Source organism: Triturus cristatus, chromosome 1_1 (assembly GCF_964204655.1).
Source record: "Triturus cristatus chromosome 1_1, aTriCri1.1, whole genome shotgun sequence".
In the NCBI taxonomy this organism is placed as follows: domain Eukaryota; kingdom Metazoa; phylum Chordata; class Amphibia; order Caudata; family Salamandridae; genus Triturus; species Triturus cristatus.
In genome coordinates this window covers 1,167,785,111-1,167,806,618 of record NC_140579.1, presented here as the reverse complement: position 1 = coordinate 1,167,806,618, position 21,508 = coordinate 1,167,785,111, and the positions used below count along the sequence as shown (strand labels likewise).

General features: G+C 48.2%; 1 protein-coding gene across 1 annotated transcript in view; it reads right to left on the bottom strand.

Annotated features, from left to right (window-relative positions):
• LOC146871801 (uncharacterized) overlaps positions 1–21,508 on the bottom strand; it is a gene marked incomplete at its 5' end in the record, with an annotated part of 718,460 nt that overhangs the window by 120,096 nt on the left and 576,856 nt on the right. The gene's annotated exons all lie outside the window — the stretch shown is intronic.

Genomic DNA, 21,508 nt, shown 5'->3' with positions numbered 1-21,508 from the left:
CAGGGAGGTGTCACCACCTCCCAGACAAGATTTAGTGTATTGGAGCTGGGTGGGTGCACTCCTAGAGTGCCTTTGAAGTCCTGCACTGGGGGAGCAGTAGGCTCCTCTGTGCATATGCCAGCTCAAACCGGTTCAGGGGCTACCTGCCCCTGCTCTGGCGTGAAACTGGACAAAGGGAAGTGGGTGTAACCACCCACTACCCTGACCCTCCTAGAGGAGTGGTCATAGAGCTAGTCCCTCCTTTATCTTCACTATAAGATACCAAGCATTGCCAATGCAATTCAGATTAACCCTGGACGACGCTCTACAAAGAAGAATCCTGGCCCTTCGACATTCCACTATCTCTGGAAGACTGAAGAATCTCCCTTGGAGTCAAGGAGTGACTCCCCTGCTTGGCAGGCACCAGTAACTTTGATCAACGGTTGCAAACTTCACCGCTCCCGCCAGAGTCCGAAGTCCCTGCGTCCCCTGAAGTGGTTTTCCTGACCTCTCGACGGCCATTTTGAGTCCCCAGCGAAGCTGTGGCATCTGGACCCCACGAGTGACGAGGAACAGCAATACCAGGGAACCGTGCACTGATTTCGAGTGCAAACCCTAAACAATGTTCTACGAACTTGTGCTTTGGACCATCTGTAGTCCAAGTCCCTAGCAGGTTTGGTACCGAAAATCAGCAGCCTACCCCATCCCGAGTGACCGTGGGCTCCTGTGGAACTTTTCCTGCAAAGGCGTCTTCGCGGTTGCTTGCCTGTTGGCTAGTGACTCACCCGAAGACTTTCTCATCGACTTCAAGGGCTCTCCTGGTTGCTCCGGGCCTGCCCTCACTTACCCTTGCTGGGTAAGTCCATCAGACCTTGCTGGTCTGCATCACCGTCAATCTTCATTCCACACGAGACTTGCAATTGCCAAGGTTTGTTGGCTCCAATCCGGTTGCCGACACCGTCATCAGCTGTAGACATCATGGGACCCTTCGAATCCAGCTGCTAGTCATCGTCGATCTCTCCTGGACCTCGTGAGCGAAGAGACAAACCACCATCGACGACCTGAAACAACACGACATCAGTGGTCATCCATCCTGCTGGCCACTGGTCACTGGCAAGTGACTTTGAACACTGTCCCCTCAATTTTCAGGTCCTCTTCAACTTCAATCCATCTTCGGATTCCAGCGGACACTTCTTCAGTCGTCTCAAGCAGCAAGTCTTCAGTGATCACCATTGAAAACAGCATCGCGACCCGACACAAAAAGACACCTATGCACCCGGCTTCCGTAGGTGAGGTAACTCGTGCACTCCGGTGCCCAAGTGTGTGTTGGCCCTCGAAATACTTACCCTGTAAGTGGCTTGCTTGTTGACTTCTTCGAAGTGCCCTAAAACTTTAAAATACAAACCGCGACTTGTGCCATTGAAACCAATAGGAAACCCGCGGCTGTGTTTAGACACTGCACGCGTCTCCCGTGGGCTGATTACTTACCTGCTAACACTGCAGAAGTGAAGCCCCAGCGATTCCCAAGGCCCTAGGCCTTTTCATTTTGCTAGTCGAGTTTGTTAAACCATTTTCTTAGTATATGGTCTGGTACGCCCCTAGGGCTCCAGCCATATTTGTGCTTAATTTATTGAGAAGTGTTGACATTTGAGTGTGTATCTGGGTTCTAATCTCATAAAGAGATTAGTAGAGTGTATCTAAGAATAAATACATATATATTTGATATATATACCTGTGTGGTGTCCTTTTCATTTGGTAATTCAAGAGATTATAAGGTAAAACAAGCTGCTTTACATTCCTCAGAGACATAGCCTGAAGGCTGCTCTCCACAGCTACCACTGGGATAGCTTTCTTTAAAAGGTTGTCTTAAACCTATCTACCATAAGAGTCGAATTGGACTGGTGCAAGGTGGCCACTGTAACTAGTGACCAGCATATGCCAGGCCAACTTCTCACATTGGTGGGCAGCGTGTGGGATTCCAGCTTGCCATTGTTTTACCAGAAAATCTCTATTTGAATTACTAACTGAAAACCACTAAAGGTACTCAAGGTACATATAAAGTCAAGCTAGTATCAATAAGTTCTACTGAACTTAGAGCTGTTTGTGAAGGGATAAGCACACCCTTGCTACAGCTCAAGTTAGGTCCAGTAGGCCTCAACTAGTGTAGGTAGTACAACACTGCACAACACTAGTATGTCTCACCAAGGTGGAGCCAGTGGGTCCACCCCATCTCAGTACAAAGATATAGCCTACACTGAACTGAAAGCCTTATGCTTTGAAAGACAACTGAGGGTGGGCAGGAGTCCCTCATCACAACACCTGATAGATCTGTTAGTAGCAGATGACCTGAAACAAGCTCTAGGAGCTAGTGGGTCTGCATCAGGGAGTGGGTCAGCCATAGGCTCTGGGTCTGATGATGAAAATCAAGATGACCTGGAGTCTGTGATTGAAGGGCCAGACCCAGAAGGGTCTGAAAGGAACAGAGGAATTCTCCTTAAGAGAGCTGACAAAGTGGGAGAAAGGCCTAGGTCCCCCTCAAGGGACTCTGACCATTCATACCACTCTGGAAGAGAATCTGTTCACCAGAGGAACTCCACCTATCCCAGGGAGTCCTCCTCTGACAGAAGGTTCAAGATGCTCCAGTATGAGGAAGCTAGGCTTGCCCTCAGAACCAAGCAATTGGTCTTAGATAGGGAAGCCTTCGAGCTCCAAAGAGCTTCTAAGAAGGAGGGGTTAGATACCCCTGCTGGCAGCAACAGTGTCCCTAGAGGCAGAGATTACATTCCAGACCATAGGAACCTGTCCAAGGTTGTTCCTCCCTACCAGAGTGGGGATGATATCCACAAATGGATAACTGCTATGGAGAGGGCCTGTAAAGTTCATCAGGTCCCCCAGACACAGTGGGCAGCAATCATGTGGCTCTCCTTTTCAGATAAAGGTAGAGACAAGCTCCTCACTGTTAGAGAAGAGGATGCTAATGATTATGAAGCCCTGAAGAGTGCTTTGATAGATGGGTTTGGCTTAACCACTGAACAGTACAGGTTGAAGTTCAGAGACACCCAGAAAGCACAGACTCAGGATTGGACTGACTTTGTTGATTGTGCAACCAAGGCTCTAGAAGGTTGGCTGGTTGGTAGTAGAGTAACTGACTTTAAGGGATTGTATAATCTTATAATGAGAGAACAGATCCTTAATAATTGCCAGAACCAGTTGTTGCATCAGTACCTGGTGGACTCTGATCTGACCTCTCCCCAAGAATTGGGAAAGAAGGCAGACAAATGGGTCAGAACCAGGGTGAGGCAGAAAAACCAGAACCAAGGTGGTGACACTAAGAAGCAAGATCCTAAAGGCTCAGATAAAGGTGGGGATAAATCTAAAGACCAGAAGTCTTCACAAGGGCCCCGAAAATCTGCAACTGGTGGGGAGTCACAATCTGCAAAGGGAAAAGGCCAAAAGAAGCCCTGGTGCAAATTATGTAAACAGAAAGGGCACTGGACTTCTGTACAAAGTCCAAAGACCAAACCACCACCACTCCAGCCCCTAAGGCAACTGTTCGCTCTAGTGCAGTCATTGGTGGAGGTAATACTCAGAATAAGGGTGTAGTAGGGTTGACCCTGGGTTCTGATGTGGACTCTGGCCTAGTCAGAGTACCAACACAGGCATTGCTAGTTTGTGAGGGAGACCTTGATGTGTCCTTCCTAGTGAGCCCCAGTAACCTGGGCAAGTACAAACAGCAGCCTATCATAAATGGCAAACAGGCTTTGGCATTTAGGGACACAGGTGCTAGTGTCACCATGGTGGCAGAGGACCTAGTGGACCCTACACAGATCATCCTGGGTGAAATGTTCCAGGCGACCAATGCAAGCAACACCAGGACCAACCATAGCCTGGCAGTTGTGAATTTCTCCTGGGGAGGGGTAACCGGCCTTAAAAAGGTAGTAGTCAGTGCAGACCTCCCTGTCGAATGTTTGTTGGGCAATGATCTGGAGACTTCAGCCTGGTCTGAAGTAGAATTATGGACTCATGCTGAGATGTTGGGCATACCTGCAGAGGTATTTGCTGAGACCAGGTCACAAGCCGAAATGCATAAAGCTGAGCCAGGTCTGGATCCTGAAACTATGGACCAGATGCTACCCAAGAGGAGGAGCAGTAGGGTTAAGGCTGGGCCTTCCCCTCTGTCTCAGATCTCAGATTCCCCTCCTGAGGGAGAAGAAGCAGAGCCTGAAGAAGGAACTGCCCCAGATGAACTTGAGCCTGGTCAGGTTGAATTCTTGGGGGCAGGGGGACCTTCCAGGGAAGATCTGAGCAAAGAGCAACAGTGCTGCCCCACTCTTGAACCCCTCAGACAGCTGGCTGCTGCTGAGGCTGCTGGGAGTGCTAGTGGGTCCCATAAGGTTTATTGGGATGAGGGGCTCCTATATTCTGAGGCTAGAGATCCTACCCCTGGAGCCACCAGGAGGTTGGTAATTCCTCAGAAGTTTAGGGGGTTCCTCTTGACCCTTGCACATGACATCCCATTGGCAGGACACTTGGGCCAAAACATGACCTGGGACAAGCTTGTACCACATTTCCATTGGCCACACATGTCTGAAGACACCAAGGAGTTTTGTCGCTCCTGTGTCACTTGTCAAGCCAGTAGCAAGACAGGTGGCACCACAAAGGCCCCCCTGATACCACTACCTGTGGTGGGGGTTCCCTTTGAAAGGGTAGGGATTGACATTGTTGGTCCCCTTGACCCACCAACTGCATCTGGGCACAGATTTATACTGGTGGTAGTGGATCATGCCACCAGGCAGTGGCGGTTTTTGCGTTGGGGCGTTGCCCCACTTAATTATTTGTGTACATTTCGAGCGCGCCGCTTTAAATTATTAATACAATTTCAACTTTCAAAGTTGAAATTGTATTAATAATTTAAAGCGGCACGCTCACATCACTCGTGGCCGCGGTGTCACGTCACGTGACAACGACTCGGACTCCATGTCCGTCAGGCAGGAGGCAGCATTGATTTTCAATGGGGCGCGGCCACGCGCAATGTGCGTGTGGTCACATGGCGTGCGCATGTTGGGTTTGGCCGGCTGCCTTTCCTCAGCCAGGAACCCAGCATGCGCATAGTGGCTTTGCTGCAGCAAGCACAAGGTGACTGGGGAGTTGCCCAAAACAGCAGATCCCAGTAGGAGCAAAATGAGCGGCAAGTTTGCCTGCTCATGCCCATCCTACGACAGCAGCATCTGCGTCCGGATTGGCTGCTGCAGCCGAGGGGTATGACTTACTTGGAGAAGTTGGAGTTGGCACTGCAATCCGCAGGGGTGGGAGGGCCCGCCCAGTGCCTAACGGAGGAATGGCCAATCAGTGTCATGGTTTATTATTAAGCCATGCAGTGGTTGCCCATTGTGCCGTTGCTGGGCAAATCGGCCACCTTTCCTCTCAGTAGTCGAGACTAGCGTGGAGAGTCAAGACTACTAACTAGACTAGTGAGACACCGTCCGTGACGCGATTCAATTCATCATCGAGACATCGATCATTTCTTGGATCGATTCGGATCAACTGCTCCCCATTGCCCGGCCTTAGCAGGTTTGTGCTCTAGCCTCTACTCCATATCCCCGCCGCAGTACTGCAGCTCCAGCCCAGCAGCCCTTGCACATCACACTAATAGTTGCAATGCAAATGCAAGCACAGGTAGTGTGTGGTACATACAAACAGTAGGGTGTGAGAACGCGAGGCGTGATCTGCGCAGTAGTAGCAGTTGTGCAAGAGGCTGGGGGTATGTGCTGTGGTACAGCAGAGATCAGGCCTCTCGTACACTAACGGTAACGTAACGCTCGCTCACACTCACAGGCACAGGCTGTGCCTGTGAGTGTGAGCGAGCGTCACGTTACCGTTAGTGTGCGAGAGGCCTGATCTCTGCTGTAGGCCTGAGGGTGGCAGTTGGTGTGTGAGAGCGAGGTGTGGTCTCTGCTGTGTGTCTACGTCTAATGGCAGTAGCAGTGTGTGAGGCCAGATCAGTGCAGTGTCTCTGATCGCAGGTGTGAAGGAAGCCATGCCTTGCTGTGTTACACAGTATGGATTCGTGATCGTGAATCACGCCTTGGAGCTGTTGGTGCTGAGAAATTAATATGTTCCTGAGGTGTGGGAAGAATAAACTATCAAGTAAGTTCACCCGCTGAGTGTGATGTATTTTTTAGGTTAACAGGAGGTCGTGTGTGCGTACGTCCCGTGGGGACTCCTTTTTTTGACAACTCAGTCAGTCTCACAAAACACACACACAAACCTAACAACGTGCATAAAGCCCTTTTTTTGCAGCCTTTTTGAAGCAACGCGGGGTTTTCAGTACAGAAATCGCGGCCTCAGACCTGAGTAAACACAACACACAAAATCGAAAATCCACTGCTACTAGACATCACAACTCTGCCACAATTGTCGGTCTAAATGTAATTGTGCCATTGTAACACATCAAAGTTGTATATCTGTGCTGTTGCAGTTCAGTACGTGTCGGTGCCCACTGCCCTGCGATATTTGGCAAGTGAGAGCGGGTGACTTAGTGGCTTTACATTGTATTTATTGAACCAGGAATGAGGAATATGACTTTAATGTAAAGCACACAAAGTGTTAAAAGCGAGCAGCACGGCCTGCCAGTGCCAGGGTGTTCCGTCCTTTGATGTAAACAGTATTGATGATGTGAGTGTACATGTGTGTACACCCGGACGACGTGAGATTTTGTTTAGGGAAAAATGCTTCGTATGCAAACCTGTCCATGCGCTAACCCCGAATCACCCGCACAAGCCATGTAGAGAAAAGTTGTGTTAACTACAAATGTATTGCACGAAAATACTGTATTCAACCAGGGGGATCCGTCATCCGGTAATTTTCATTTTTAATCATTATCAACTCCCAACGATTTTTTTCAAAGCAGGCATTGTTGAAGGATTTAAATTGGAAGCAATGGGGGAAGAATGTGAGCTAAAACCTGCACTTTTTGTTTTTTCATAGGGTGGGGGAGAGGGCTGTCAAGTCGGTCTGATGCGAAAAGCGTGTCAGTGTGTCTTTATGAGTGTTGTGTATTTGTGAGGTTCGTAGTGTATGTGTGTGTCTCTTGTGCGTGCGTGCGTATTTGGGCGAAAGTATCATTTTAATGGGTTGCAACTTGCTATGTTCACAAACGTAACCGTGGGATTTGAGTCGGACTCGAGTTGGAGTTTAAAGTTCTAGGTTTGGTACTCCATGTTGGTTTTAAATTCCAGAACAGTGCCGCAAATGGGGTCTGCGAGGTTGCCCTTGCTGTGTGTCTGCACCACCCCACCCCCCGTTCATCAATAATTAGATAGAGCGCCCGCTCAGAGCAGCAGGAGGCCCTTCACCACCATGAAGTGAGTGACTATACCTATACATATGGCACTAACTACTTTAAAAGAGCTCACTGAATTCCATAATTCCACTGCTAAGAAATGTGCAACCTTTTGCAAAACATAGTTAAAAAACAAGTCTAATAACTTTATTGGTTAGTAAACACTAACGAGCAAAATAATTTATTGAACACAGGCATTTGAATTGATACTCGAATCGACAACTGACAACATTCTTCTGCAGGCCAAAAGTAGAACCATCACAAGAGTATATCAGTTCATCAAATTATTGTGCTGGAAACAAGGAATTAAGTTCCAAAATAAATTATACTGTTTCCCAGTGTGGGCTGGTAGACAGGCTTGAAAGAAATGTCAATAGTAAGTTCTAAAGTAGCGCCCTTCTCTAGCAATGGACACTTTCCTTCTGGGAGCAACGTGCCTCGCCTCCTCGTGTGCAGCAAGTGCCCCCGTTGTTTGCATGCCCTTGAACTGTGCCAGATATTTACTGTGCATTCCATTGTTCCCTCACGGAGTCCACACACCCGACGTACACCAGATGGGAGGCCCGGATAACCAGCAGGACAATAAAACTCGTCCAGCTGAGTTCATAGAGAACCAGAGCTGCGCGCCAGGTAACGTTTTGCTCTAGTGCTTTCTATGAGCTTATTACACATCTGTTGCATTGCCTGCACGTCCCCTTGTCCTTGTTCCCTTCGTCACTACTGAGGTGGAGTCCACCTCGAGAGACAAAAGAAAGAGGTACAAGAAAGCTAGAAATATTGACCCTCCCCACGAGGGAGCTTTTCTGATGTTCTTTTTTCTGCCTCACGGAAACAAGAGTTCAAGAGTTTCGGCCCCTGTTGGGCTCGAGTCAGTATATTACTAGGGTTGCCACCTGGCTGATTTTTTTACTGTGGGCTGCAGGCGGGTGCACTTAGCCGGGTCTGGTGGCTCAGTGGACTAACGTATCCACTGCAGGGGACTGTGTTTCACCTCATGGTCACAGGTTCAAATCCTGGCGGGTCCATCCAGCCTTTCATCCATCTGAGATCGATAAAATGAGTACCATTGAGTTGGGTAACAATTAACATCTCTTATTAAGCGCCGAGAGACCTATGGGTGAACGTGTGCTTTACAAATACACATGTTATGTTATGTTACTTAGAAGCCTGTAGGCCTTGAAACACATCAGTGAGGAGGCAATTAGTCGACAATGGCGTCACCACGCTTCACTAGCAGCAGTGATCACTTCACGACTTTAGAAATTGTATACAAAAAGCATTGAGCTGGTTTCTTGCATGTCGTTTGTATGCAAGGGCATACCTCGCAAACAATTTTCACGCATGCAACTGCTCAGGGAAGTTTGCATATTATGATAATGTACGGCAAAAGGGGATTTGGCAAGGGAGTACCTATATCCTCATTTTCTTTTCTGGACGCATCCCATTTTCCTTTAAGGAAAACGGACTGCATTTAAAAAGAAAAAGATTGCTTTATTTAAAATAAATGGGCATTACAATAAAGAATAAATTACACCCACAATAGCATATTTTTGGGCATCTGTTGCCTGGATCGATTCCGAAGCAGATTTCTTACATTCCAATTGTCACTAAGATTTCGACTCATATCTTAACAAATCAGACAATGTGTATTGTGCAAAGGTACAAAACGTCTGCACAACTTAACACTGAAGTCGCAGGATGAATCTGTTTTATGTATGATCTGAGGCCTGTGGTTCTTTATGATTAACAGTCTATGTGTTTGGTGACACAACTACATTTTGTTATATTTGCTTTTCAGCATCTGGTAAAGCCTCAAAGCAAAGAAGAAGAGGCACCAACCTCCTTTGCTGCACTTGCGCCTCTACAACAGTCAACAACCCCAGCGTTTAAGGTAAGGAAACCGCTGCTGTATTTTACATTCTAGTAGTTAAGGGCTATGTAAGATGTCTACATGGTGGGTGGCCTCCACATGCACCAAACCTCATACGTTGTACTTGATTATTGACAGGTAACATTAACATTGGTAACACCATGAATACAGTAGAGCAACTACTTGCAAAGCCGTTCATTGGACTGAAACGTGAAGATAAACTAATTGTAAAACAACTAGGACCCCACCGGCCAGACCTAAACCTACAACAAAGTTAACAAGACAGAGGGAAGATTTACACACGTTCTTTCTCAAACACCTGGTACACAAGTTGATTGGCTTATAGGGTGTACTTCAACAAATACTCTGTTCTGCTTCCCCTGCTTGCTGTTTGGTGGTGAAATTCCTTGGACAAAAAAAGGAGTGAAAGATTTGAAACATTTGTCAGATAAAGTAAAGAAGCATGCACACACAAAAATACATATGGAAAACCTGACGAGACTGGGAATGTTGGGAGACACACGATTGAAGCCCACATAAGCGATGCCTACCGCAAAACAATAAAGAAACACAATGAAGCAGTTGATAGGAATAGACACATACTATCAAAAATCATTGATTGCATTCGTTTCTGTGGTGCTTTTGAACTGGCATTACGAGGGCATGATGAATCTCAAAGTTCCGCAAATCCAGGTATATTCAGAGGTCTTGTGGATTTAATAGCAAGAATAGATCGTGAAATGGAAGCACATCTAGCAAGTGCTACAGTCTTCAAGGGCACCTCTAAAATAATACAAAATGAACTGCTTGAGTGCATGCTAGAGATTGTAAAAAGCAATATCGTGCAAGAGTTGAAAAACACCGACTTTGTGGCTATTCAGGCTGATGACACCACTGATGTGGCCACTAAAACACAGTCTGTACTGATCTTTCGGTACCGTGACAATGACAGCAGAGTTGTGGAGAGGTTCTATGGTTTTACACATTTAAAAGACTCTAGTGCAGAAAGCATTTCTTCAACTATTCTACAAGAACTAAACTTGATTTTTCCAGAGCAGCCTCAAAAACAAAAACTGATTGCTCAAAGCTATGATGGTGCTGCAGAAATCAGTGGAACCTCCGGTGGAGTACAAAAAAAAATTAGAGATGTGTACCCTAATGCCCATTATGTGCACTGCTATGCCCACCAACTTAATCTGATTATGCAACAAACAGTAGGAAAGATCTCTGAGGCACAGATATTCTTTATGGATGTAGGAGGAATGGCAGCATTCTTCTCACGTTCCTCCAAAAGAACGGAGGTACTTCATACGATTGTCAACAGAAGGATTCCAAAGGGAGGCCCAACTCGTTGGAATTTTCACATACGTACAATCAGCCTAATATACCAACATAGGGTTGACCTTGAAAAATGTTTCGACACCATAGAAACCAATGATGACTTTGAATATAAAACTCGGAGTGAGGCCCGTGGCTTTGCTAGAACACTGCAAGACAGGGAGTTCCAGTTTTTGCTGTTTTTGTTTCATGATATAATGCCTCATGTTGACGTACTATATGAGAGGTTACAAAAACGTGAAATAGATACGGTCTGTGTGGAAAGAGCTACCACTGACTTTATCACCTGCATTAACAAAGTCAGAGAAGGGGTTGACAATTTAGATAGCAGACTGCCAAATGATTCTACTTTCTCCAACCGCAGAAAAAACATCAGCAGTCTGGTCCGAATTGCAAAAGAGATATGTGACACTATAACTGTGCAGGCAAAGGGACGTTTTTCTTTTACAAACCATTTGGTGAGTGCCACATTACTGAAAAGTGATTTGTTTGCAAAATATGATAACTCCTTCCCTGAGCAAGCACTGAATAAGGCTGTGGAAGCTTACCCTATGCTCAACAAAGAGGATTTGAGAACTGAATTAACTGTACTCTACAGTATGAGTGTATATCGGCAGGCCACTGGTGCAATTTCTTTGCTTGCTTTGATTCGGAACCTTAACATGGAAAAGTCACTTACAGAGACAGTGGCTTTACTAAAAATAGTAATAATCAAAGGGAATGGATCACTTGTAGCTGGCACCAGGGTTCGGATAGTTGTTTCCGATATTGGTAAAAAAAACCTCATTCACGTAAGATAGTATCTTGGTTCTCCGCCTTGATATTTAGATACGTGACAGCATCATCATAGGGTTTTTCCCATGCTTCCTCCAACCCGGAGGGAACCACTGGCCGTTCCAGTAGTGATCAGGGAAAAAAAGGGGGAATACAAAAAAGGTGAGAAGTGCTCAGGTGTTGTGATTGGTTAAAAGGTTCCTCTATGATGATGCTGTCACGTATCTAAATATCAAGGCGGAGAACCAAGATATACCGCCCACGAACTATCTTACGTGAATGAGGGGTTTTTACCAATATCGGAAACAACTATCCGAACCCTGGTGCCAGCTACAAGTGATCCATTCCCTTTGATTATTACTAATTTGCTGGAAGCCGAATGGATCACAGCCTCTTCTATTTCCCTCCCCTTGATTGATATATTTACTAAAAATAGTCATAACGACTCCAATGACAACAGCAGAGGCGGAACAATGTTTTTCCACTTTGAACAGAATAAAGACATTCTTGAGGAATACCATGATTCAGGAAAGACTGAATGCTTTAGCTATGCTCTCTATAGAGAGAGACCTAGTTAAGAGAATACCAGACTTTAACATTCAAGTTATTGAAAAGTTTCCTGCTCTTAAAGATAGACGTGCTGATTTTATCTACAAAAAGTGAACAATATGTTGAATGCTGCTAGTTTGCAACCTATTTAATTGTTTGTTAAATAAAAAGCATCTGTGAGGTACTCAGAAATGCATTGTATCGCGAAGTCTATTATGAAGCTTTGTGGTTATACTGAATAAGCGTCTACCTATGTTATATGACATCTCTTTATTAATGTAATAACTGCACTTTCACAATTGCTTTATTAACCTCCCTGCTTTTTCAAATTTGCTTGAAAATGCACCATTTGTCCACTCTTTTTTCAAAATTTTCTTGGGGGGAGAACGACCCCAAACCCCCTTAGGTGGTTCGGGCTTGCTCGCTACGCTCGCTCGCGGCAGTGAAGTTTCACAATTGTTTTACGCCCCACCACTTTCAAATATCACCAGCCACCACTGCCACCAGGTATCCAGAAGCTATACCCCTAAGGACTACCACAGCTCCTGTGGTAGCAAGAGCCCTCATTGAAGTTTTCTCCAGAGTGGGTTTCCCTAAGGAGGTCATCTCTGACAGAGGTTCTAACTTTATGTCAGGATATCTAACTGCAATGTGGAAGGAGTGTGGTGTAAACTACAAATTCACTACTCACTATCACCCACAATGCAATGGGTTAGTTGCGAGATTCAACAAAACCCTAAAGGGAATGATTAAAGGACTCCCAGAAAAGCTTAGGCGAAAATGGGACCTGTTACTTCCCTGCCTTCTGTTTGCATACAGGGAGGTTCCACAGAAGGGGGTTGGCTACAGCCCTTTTGAACTTCTGTTTGGGCACCCTGTTAGAGGACCATTATGTCTGGTGAAGGAGGGATGGGAGTTACCTCTCAAACCCCCCAAACAGGATGTAATGGACTATGTACTTGGTCTCCGCTCCAGGATGGCAGAGTATATGAAGAAGGCCAATAAAAACCTTGAGGCAAGCCAAGAACCCCAAAAAGCTTGGCATGACCAAAAGGCTGTCCTGACTGTTTACCAGCCAGGCCAGAAAGTGTGGGTGTTGGAGCCTGTGGCCCCGGCAGCTCTCCAGGACAAATGGGGTGGCCCCCATACAATTGTTGAAAAGAAGGGAGAGGTCACCTACTTGGTAGATCTTGGTGCTCCATGTCAACAGACTTAAGGCATATGTGTACAGGGCTGACATGAGCTTGCTCATAGCAACTGATGAGGACCAGGAGGAGGAGAGTCACCCTCTCCCTGACCTGCTCTCACAGAACCCTGATGATGGGTCAGTTGATGGTGTTGCTTTGACAAGCAGCCTCACGGAACATCAACAAACTGAATGTAGACAAGTGCTACATCAGTTTAGACATATGTTTAGCCTGACCCCAAGTCAGACTTCCTGGTGCACCCATGAGGTGGACACTGGAGACAGTCTGCCTGTAAAGAGTAAAATCTACAGGCAACCTGACCATGTCAGGGATTGTATCAGGACTGAAGTCCAGAAAATGTTGGAGCTAGGTGTTATTGAGCCCTCAGATAGCCCTTGGGCTAGCCCAGTAGTCCTTGTCCCAAAACCTCACACCCAGGGTGGTAAGAAAGAGATGAGGTTTTGTGTTGACTACAGGGGCCTCAATGCAGCCACCAGGACTGATGCCTACCCAATACCAAGAGCAGATGAACTAATAGACACTTTGGCCTCAGCCAAGTATCTCAGTACATTTGACCTTACAGCAGGCTATTGGCAAATCAAGTTAGCTGATGATGCCAAGGCTAAAACAGCATTTTCGACCCCTGGTGGGCACTATCACTTTGTGGTAATGCCCTTTGGTTTGAAGAATGCACCTGCCACATTTCAGAGGTTGGTGAATAAAGTTCTGACTGGTATGGAAACCTATTGCTCAGCTTATCTTGATGATATTGCTGTCTTTAGTTCCACCTGGCAGGATCACCTGGTCCACCTCAGGAATGTACTGGAGGCCCTGCAGAAAGCAGGCCTCACTATCAAGGCCACTAAGTGCCAGATAGGGTAGAGTCGGGTTGTGTACCTGGGCCACCTGTAGGTGGAGGTCGGGTTCAACCATTGCAGAGCAAGATCCAGACCATAATGGAATGGGTAGCTCCAACCACCCAGACACAGGTGAGAGCCTTCTTGGGCCTGACTGGGTGTAGGAGAGTAGGGTCTGCTATCCTATGGTCACCCCAAATTTTTGCTTTTTGCTTCACTGGTTTTTGACATATTGAGGCTGTGGGCCTGCTAATCAGACCCCCAGCCTGCTGTTCTCTCTAACTAAATTGACACTATGCACCCTAGGTGCATAACCGATTGGAATTGGATCACCCTGTGAGCCCCTGTACCAGTGTACACTAGGTACCCAGAGCATTGGTGTATCTAAGGCCTACCAGGGGCTGAAGCATGTATTGTGCCACCCCTGGCCTGGCCTAACAAATTTGACACAACTGGCTGATCACTCAGCTGGGGTAAGTTGGTGTAACCACCTCTTACTTAGGTGTAGTATACCTATACCTAACCTTAAATGGGACACATGTTAACCTATAAGTCACTCCTATGGCAGGCCTTACCAATCCCGAAGGCAGAGTGCTTGGTTCCATGTGAGATGGTGCTCTGGCATGAGCAGAGCCTGTCTGCAGTGGTCGGAACAACTTCCTTCTACCGTTTCCAGATATCGTCATACCATATACTCTTAAGTGCATTATGAACCTCGCGGTTAAATGCTATCTTTGGTTTGGCTTTATCAAAACATGTCGAGTAAGGTGTCATACGAATTGGAATACTAACCCCTCGCCAATTCTGGCGACGGGGTTAGCATTCCACCCTTCTAGAGGGACACGACATGTACAGTACCTGAAACCCGGGTAAAATCAGACATAGCCTCAGCTCCACAAAATGGATGCTGCCACCACAGACACAAGTCTGCCCTCCTGCTGCTGGGAATCCTTCCAGCTTGGGAGACGTGGGCAAAGGGTTTCCTGCCAGGGGAGGTGCGAGCACCACCCCAGACAGGATTTTGTGTATTGGTCAGGTAGGGCTTGAAAGAAACCAGACATGCCTGAGGCTCACAAGGAGCCTCGGTGCATATGCCAGTTCAATCCGGTCCTGGGGCACACCAGCCCCGGACCTGGGGCGAGCTGGACAAAGGATTGGGGGTGTAACCACCCCCCTTCCTGGTCCCACCCTTAGGGAGGGACCTAGCAGGTAGTCCGGCCCCTAGAATCCACTTAAAGGTAGGAGCTGTGTCCTAAGACTTCAGACATCCTGGAATCAACTTACTACAAAGAAGAAGACGGGAACTTCGACGCTCTGCTGCACAGAGGACTGAAGGAAATCTCCCCTATGGTCAGGGAGTGACCATCTTGCTAATGCAAGCACCAACCAGCTATTCAACGTCTGCTTTGCCGCCGCCTCCCGCCGGAGCCCGAGCCCAGAGCCCGACAAGACCTGGACCTCCAGACCTCTCACAGCCCGATCCACAGTCCCTGCAAAGAAGGGACCCGTGGAGGCACTGAGACGTGGAGCCAGCCATCTTGGAAGACCAACGACAAGCTGCAAGTGCAACGGCAGAGGCACCCTCCGAGTTGTGCTTTGGGTCCTGAGAAGCCCAACCACCGAGCAGCATCTGCACCAAAGGTGAGCCCTCCAGCATCTCCACGATCTGCGTGGGGCCCCTCTGCACTTTGCATCTCAACGCGCCTGCCCGGTCCCTGGCCCGTTGGCTAGTGGCCATTTTGGCGACCTATTTTGAAATCAACGACGCTGGTCTGGTTGCTCCAGACTGGCCCTAGCTGCTCTCCAAAAGAGCAGCCCCTCTGACCTTGCTGGTCAGAACAATCAGCTTTCCTCTCTTTCCACGACTCCTGCCTTTGCCAAGGCTTGTTTGCTTCTTTCGAGTCGCCGACACCGCCGACAGCGAGAGCCTGCGTGGGACAGCTCGTGACTCGACTCCTGGACGTCGTTGACCTTCAGGGACCACGTGGCTGCGGAGACAAGCTACACCTAACCACCTGTTTGCACCCGACATCGCCTGGTACCTACCTGGTGCCACGCCGGTCACTGGCTAGTGACTGTGAACACTGTCCCCTCTGCTTTCAGGTCTTCTACAACTCCGATCCACTCTTGGATCCACCGCATCTCTTCTGGACCGACCGCCTGCAGCATCTTTTTCATCAGGCTCCATTGAATCGATAGAAGAAACCCGACGCACTTCGAGACCTATGCACCCGCTTCCTGTGGGTGAGGTAAAGCTGGCACTCTGGTGCCCAAGTGTAGAGAAACATCTCTAGTGTCTGTGTTTTGAATCTTAAGATCATAGTCCATCCAGAAGACCCTTTCTGCAGTAACTTTTAAACTTTTACGCACCCATTGAAACCCTATGGGAGCCCGCGTGTAACTTTCCTCACTGCACACGCGACCCGTGGACCTCCTGGTCACTAACTGAAGTTAGCTCCTTGTAGGCCCAGCGATTCTAGAGGCCCTAGGCCTTTTCCCTTTCCTGTTCGTGGTACTTATACCACTATTTTAGTATATGGTTTGAGTGGCCACCAGGGCCCATCCATATAAAGTGCAACTTCTGTATATTATAACGTTGTCTTGTTTAACGATTTGTGCTCCTGTGCTCATAAAGAGTCTAGGGGATACTTTGAGAAATAAATACATATATATTTTAAATATACATCTGTGTGGTGTTCTTTCATTGGTATAAAGGGGGGTTGCAATTGGTAAAACAGCCTGCTTAACACGCTTTAACGAGTTTAGCCTCAAAGACTGCTTAGCCTACGCTACCACTAGGGCAGCTAGTCCGAAAAGGTTGACTTACAACCACACCATAAGGGTTGCTTGGCATGGTACAAGGTGGTCACTTTAACTAGTGAGCATCATATACCAGGCCAACTTCTCACATTGGTGAGCAGCGGTTGGATTTGAGCTTGCTGTGTTTTACCATTGTAATCACTTGGTTACCAATTGAAAGATCACATAGGTACCTGTAGGTACATATAAAACAAGATAGATATACTTAAGTTCTACTGAACTTAGTTGTTGTAGAGCAAAGGGAGTAGCACTCCCTGACTACAACTACTAGATAGGTTTAGTAGGAAAACCCAAGTGTAGGTAGATTGCAACACATCCACCCACACTTAAGAGCAATGGCTGGGGCAGAGGGGTCCAATGTACCCATCTCTGTTGAGAGTGAGCCCCAGAGGGCACCATCCATCTTTGCTACCCTAAACCAAAATGAGCTCAGGCAGTTGGCAAATATCAGGGGCCTTAAACAGCCCAAGAACCCTACCTCTGCTGAACTCAGGGAGCTTTTACAAGCTGATGAAGATCAGAAAGCTCTCAAGAAAGCCTCCCAGTTAGGCCCTGTTAGACTTGGGGGTCTCTGGTTGGCGCAAGGTTGCCCTTGCGTCAGGCAGGAACCCTCTCCTCTACGTCAGGGCGCAGGATAACCCCTCGTGAATGACTCTTGCTCACCCTCTAGGTGCGTGGCGTGAGCAGCCAAGACGATTCCTCAGGCGTTGTTGGTTAAGCACTTACAATCATACATACAGTAAATACATCAATCCCCCCAGAAACGGACACCAGACTTGGATATGTAGAAAAATACGCTTCTTTATGTAAAAAGAGGTATATATCTCCCAGCAGACTTATCACAAGACCAATAACGTTTTCGCTAGGCCACCAGGTTATAAAGCAGGCAAATGTTCTTTGTTCGTAGTTTCAAATGGATACTTTGTAGTCTCTTGCAAATGTTACTTGTGGTTCCAGTACTTACAGAGATCGGCTCCTGCGAACGGGGAAATAAGGCGTTGCGGGCCCCGAGCCCGATACTGGAACTTCTTTCGTGATGTGGAGAGTCGGCACAGGTCGGTGCGACTCTCAGCTTGGGAAGTGGTCTTGGGTCCTCGATCAGCGGGTGTGGGCAGGTAGGCAGGCGCGGCCAGCGACCCTCAGCACGGCGGTGCAGGGGGGTCTCCACAGCGGGGGCGGCGCGGCCTGAGATGTCCGGGGATAGCGAAGCGGGGTCACAGGGCACGGTCAGTGCAGCTGGATGACCCGGCGTAGATCACAGTCGTCGGACGGTTTCCGGCGGGAGGGGTGATAGCGCGTTCAGCGCGCTCCAGTGGCAGGCGGTGACAGGGGTGCAGGCAACCTAGCCCGGGGACAGAGAGCGGCTCCGGACGGAGCGAGGCTCTCACGGGGTTGAGGCAGGCAAGCTCCTGAGTGTCACGGCCCTAGGAGGGGCGATGAGGGGCGCAGTCTCTTTCCAGCGGGATGCACACACGGCTCGAATCGGAGGACGAGCAAAAGCACAGAGAACCCACTGGTCCTGGGGTTCAGTTCAGGGGGCAAGCTCAGATCAAGCCCTTGGAGAATGTTTAAAGCACAAAGTAGCAAAGTCTTTTCAGTAGTCTCTTCCTCTCCTTTCTCAGCAAGGCAAGCAGCAGGCCAGCTCCTCCAGCGTCTTCTTCTCCTTCTAGTCGGGCAGAGGTTCTTTGTGGTAAAACAGGATTCTGATTTCTTAGGAGCCAGGCTCCTACTTTTATACCGTGATTCTTTTGTTCTTTAGCGCCAGGGGGCCTGGGCCTGGCTCAGTCCAGTTCTGGAGCACTTTGTTATGGTGACTCTGCTCTTTCCTTTCAGCAGCAGGGCAGAGACATCAGCCGCTCCACAGGGGGCGGCGCCGGCTTTGTGGTGGCAGAGCACAGGTCTATTCAAGAGTCAAGGTGTACTCCTCCCACCCATCCTGGTGTCATCTCTCTACCCACCACCTGGCAGCCAACCTGTCTCTGGGGATTCCCCAACCCTGCTCCTTACTGTTGCTAGGCAGAACACACACACACAGCAGAGGCGGACTGAAATGGCCAGGTCAGTAACTACTAACTTTCTAAAAGTAGTATTTACAAACCCAGGATACTAAAATAAACTTGACTACAAGAAGTATTTTATTATTCTGAGTTCAGGCATACTAAACTTGACATTCTACCATGCTCTATGAGTCCACTGGGGTCACAGCGTGTAGTGACTCCAGCAGCCCATTCTGGCCTATGGAGAGCAGGTAGCCTTCAATAGTGAAAAACGAAAATGGCTGTAATTCACTACTAAGACATGCCACACACATCAGGGCATGTCCTACCTTAGGCCTACAATGCACCCTGCCCTTGGGCCTACCAGAGGGGTGACTAATATGTAGGTAAGGGAAGGTTTAGGGACTGGCAAGTGGGGGCACTTGCGAAGTCAGCGCGACGGTCCCAGACCGCGCACAGGGTCTGCGGTGGCAGACCCTAGACACATTTTACAAGGCCGCTTTCTGTGGGTGGCGCAACCAGCGCTGCAAGCCCACCAGCAGCATTGGCATTCACAAGCCCTGGCACCCCTGGTGCACTTTACTGGGGACTGACAGTGAATCCAATAAACCAATCATGAACATCAATTACAGGTACACTTTACCTAGGGAGCACTTGCACTGCGGCACGGATTAGCCGTGGCGCAGTGCCCTAAGCGGACAACACCAGCAAAACAATCGAGGCACACCATCAAAAAGTGGAAGGGAAACTCACGCCAAGGTGCCAGGTCTAACAGGCCCCTTAGGGACTGAAACAGGAGGCCCCCCTTCTGAAGATGCTACTGAGGTACCCCTTTCCAATAATCACCCCTTAGATGAGATTCATACTACAGAGGATGAAAGTGATAGGGATACATATGTTAGTGGGGATGAAGGGAGAACTAGCCCAGTGCCAAGTGTTATAATATACGTGGCCCAGCTAATCTAAGGCTATTGGGGACTGACAATGGGATCATCCCATTGGATCTCCCCAGTGGACTTAACCAGGGGCTTGGGAGGCAGAGGAATCACTCAGGTGAGTCTAATGCTTCTCATGCCTCTAGAGGCTCTCAAGGTCACTCCAGAAGAAGGATGACCACCCCTCAGAGGAGGGAGCATGAGGCCAGAATGCAGGAAGCTCAGCTGAGAATCAGGAGACAGGAGCTAGAAGTAGGTCTGATGGAAGAGAAACTGAGTAAGGCTAGGCAACCTAAAGAGAGTGGGTCTATACCCACTGGTGGCAGCATTGCCCCTAAGGACAAAGATAGGGTATTTGACAATAGGAACCTGTCCAAGGTTGTGCCCCCCTACAAAAGCGGGGATGACATCCACAAATGGATGACTGCTCTTGAGAGAGCCTGCAAAGCGCAGCAGGTTCCTGAAGACCAGTGGGCAGCAATCTTATGGCTCTCCTTTGAAGGTAGAGGCAGAGATAGACTCCTCACTGTTAGAGAGGAGGATGTCAGAAACTACAGAGCCCTGAAGAGTGTCCTAGTTGATGGGTTAGGCTTAACCACTGAACAGTACAGGTTAATGTTCAGAGACACCCAGAAGACACAGACTCAGGACTGGTCTGAATACATTGAATGTGCCACTAAGGCTTTGGAGGGTTGGTTGCTGGGAAGTAAGGTATCTGATTATACAGGATTGTACAATTTGATGATGAGAGAACAGATTTTAAATAACTGTCAGAACCAGCAACTGCATCAACACTTGGTTGACTCAGATCTGACCTCTCCCCAAGAATTGGGAAAGAAGGCAGACAAATGGGTCAGAACCAGGGTTAAGCAAAAGAACCAGAACCAGGGCCAAGGGGTGATCAGAAGAAAACAGACCAAAAGGGTGGAGGTCAGAAATCTAAAGACCAGAAGTCTTCAACAGGGCCCCAAACTAGTACTAACGAGGGTGGGTCCCAGCCTAAAGGGAAGAAGAAAGAAGGTCCAAAGAAACCCTGGTGCAAATCTTGCAAGAATACAACTCACTGGACTAGTGATTGTAAGAAGGGTGGAGCCCCCAACACTGTTGCCCCTAAGGCACCTGCTCCCAGTACTACTGTTAGCAGTGTTGGTCCCCAGACAAAGGGTGTAGTGGGAATCACTATGGGAACTGAAGGAGATTCTGACTTAGACAGAACCCTGACACAGGCAGTCTTGATCTGTGATGGGGACATGGATTTGTCCCTGACTGTGAGCCCCAGTAACCTGGGCAAGTACAGACAGACTCCTTTAATAAATGAAAAAGTGGCTCAAGCCTACAGGGACACATGTGCCAGTGTCACTATGGTGACACCAGGCTTTGTGGACCCTGGACAGTACATACCAGGTGAGAACTACCTGGTGACCAATGCCAGCAATGCCACTACTTCACATAGTGTGGCAGTTGTTAACTTCTCATGGGGAGGGGTAACTGGCCTCAAAAGGGTTGTGGTTAGTGCAGACCTCCCAGTAGAATGTTTGTTGGGCAATGACCTAGAGAGTTCTCTATGGTCAGAAGTGGAGTACAGGACACATGCAGGGATGTTAGGTATATCACCACATGTCCTTGCTGTGACCAGGTCACAGGCCAAAAAGTGCCTTACTGAACCACAGGTCTTGGATCCTGGAACAATGGACCAAGCACCTACCAAGAGGAAGAACAGGAGGGTTAAGGCTGTGCCTTCCCCCCTGCCTCCAAGTGATGATCAGCCTTCCCAGGAAGATGATCTAGAGGACCCTGAAGGAACTGTCCCTGAAGAGCTTGAACCGGATCAGGTTGAGTTTCTGGGGACAGGGGGACCTT